This window comes from Cajanus cajan, chromosome 3 (assembly GCF_000230855.2).
Source record: "Cajanus cajan strain Asha chromosome 3, NIPB_CcT2T_4, whole genome shotgun sequence".
Classification (NCBI taxonomy): Eukaryota; Viridiplantae; Streptophyta; class Magnoliopsida; order Fabales; family Fabaceae; genus Cajanus; species Cajanus cajan.
Window position 1 is genome coordinate 33,978,493 of NC_138519.1, and position 2,319 is coordinate 33,980,811.

Consider the following 2,319-nt stretch of genomic DNA (forward strand, 5'->3'; position numbering starts at 1 on the left):
TTGGTTCATCATATTTAAAATTGTTATTTTTAGTTCTTGTAATTTTTAAAGATTTGTTTGTCTCTCGGACCACTAATAACATATATGAAAGTGATATATTGAGACAATTATCCAAAATCAGCTGGATTTAATGTGATATTTTCACTAAATAAATCACTAGTAAATAGATTTTATGATAGTATTTGAGTGATTTTCTGACAAAATTTGAGTATAAAGACTAAAAAAAGATTTTTTTTGGAAATTACAATAACTAAAAAAATAGTTTTAAATTTGAGAGATTAAAAATAAATTTACTTTAAATTTAAGAGATTAAAAATATATTTAAGACTATCTATTTTTAATTTTTAAAATAAAAATAGAAAATTAAGAAGTCTCCTAGTTGTTTTATTTCATTCATGTTCTTTCTTACACTTTCACATTTTCATTTTCTCCTTTTACTCTCTAAATAAATTTTGAAATAATTTTTAAAGCTAAAAACAAATACATTCAAATACACATAATTTTCATTAAGTTAAATTCAAAAATATTTTGATAAGAACTAATGAAAAACTAAGTCTACCAGAACAAAGTTAAGAAAGATCTAATTTAGGAAATTCATCATAAGAATTATTGGAAGGTGATTTTTTGGGTTTAAATACCCTTACAATGGTCTAAGAGACCTTGGAGAAAAAAACAGAAATAATATGAACCAATTCTTCTTACATTTATTATTAATCCATTAAGTAATCCTTGGTCCAATGGGGTAACATTTTGGGTTTGGACCCTGTATTCCTATCATATTTAATAATAAATAGCAACATATGCAAAGGTAAGAGCAAAGCGTTTGTAGTCCAACGGTTAGGATAATTGCCTTCCAAGCAATAGACCCGGGTTCGACTCCCGGCAAACGCATCCACTAGTTTAGAATTTTCAATGATATGATCCCCTTTTTATTCTTCATATCACATTAATACTAATATTATCTTAAATGACTTTTGATTTCAGATCTATTTTAGGAAGTACAAGCCAATTAGCAATTGGTATTTCATATATGTGCCAATTAAATAATTGTTACATTTTCTAAGCAATCATATACTAAGAGGTACAACTCCAAGAACCAAATTCTCTTCCTTGGGCCTTGAAATAAAATCTATATTTTGTAAGTCACAAAATTGAAAGCAAAAGACCTAGTCTTGCTTTGTTAAACCATAATTTAAGTCAATGTCGCACTTAACAGCAATGGTAATTGTAATGTGTTCACCAATGGTAACACCCATAGTCACTAAAGCCTTTTATTTTCTGCTGAAAGTCAACGATAAACGTATATAAATGCAATAATCTGATTTGTTACACATTTTTTCTTTAGATTTAAATATGATAAATTTATTTTTATTCCTCAAATTTAAAACTGTTGTTTTAATCCCATTAATTTTTAAAAATCTTATTTTAGTCCCCCAGGTCACCAATGACATATCTGAAAGTGATAAATTAAGATGGTTATGCAATATCAACCCAATTTAATGTTATGTTTTCACTAACAAAGACATCAATAGGTAGAGTTTATGCAACAATGTTTAATAGTTTTTTTTAACAAAATTTGAATATAAAGACTAAAATAAGATTTTTTTTTGAAATTGTAGAGATTAAAAAAATAATTTTAAATTTGAAAGACCAAAAACAAATTTACCTTATATTTGAGGGACTAAAAAAATATTTAAATATTTTTTTAAAATGATTTTATCTTTAAATTTTTAAATAATAAAAAATAATATTAAAAATTAATTATTTTTATAAACACAAGACTTAAATTTAAGATCTTGATATTTGAGAACTAAATGCAATAACAATTAATTTAATAAATATTTAAAATCTTTAAATATCTTTAATAAATATAATATAGAGACACAAAACACCTTAATCCTATCGGTGAATTATAAAATGCATTTTTATTTCTTAGTTTCCTTAACCCATATTTTGTTATTGAAACACAAATGGAGGAGTATATTAGATTAGGCTTTCAATAAATATTAAAAGATTTTTTTATTATACAAAATTTTGTGATATTCAATCAAGACTTTTTTTAATATAAAAATGTTACGTGATATTCAGTAAAGACAATCAATTTTTTTTAAGAATCCGTCAAAATCTAGTGGTATTATATTTTTTTAGGAGCCCATTAAAATTTAGTAATATTAAAATTAAGTTTTTTTATACATAAAAAATTCCGTTGGTATCAAAAAATATAGATATTTCAATAGATTATTTTGAATACTGAATTCTGCGAGACTTTTAAGTATAATTTACATGTAATTCACTCATCAAACAATCTTACCAAAAATT

General features: G+C 23.8%; 1 non-coding gene across 1 annotated transcript; it reads left to right on the forward strand.

Moving 5' to 3' along the window:
* The first annotated feature begins 819 nt into the window (after positions 1 to 819).
* TRNAG-UCC (transfer RNA glycine (anticodon UCC)) lies at positions 820 to 891 on the forward strand. The gene has a single exon. It is a non-coding gene; the product is annotated as a tRNA-Gly (tRNA).
* The last annotated feature ends 1,428 nt before the right edge of the window (positions 892 to 2,319 follow it).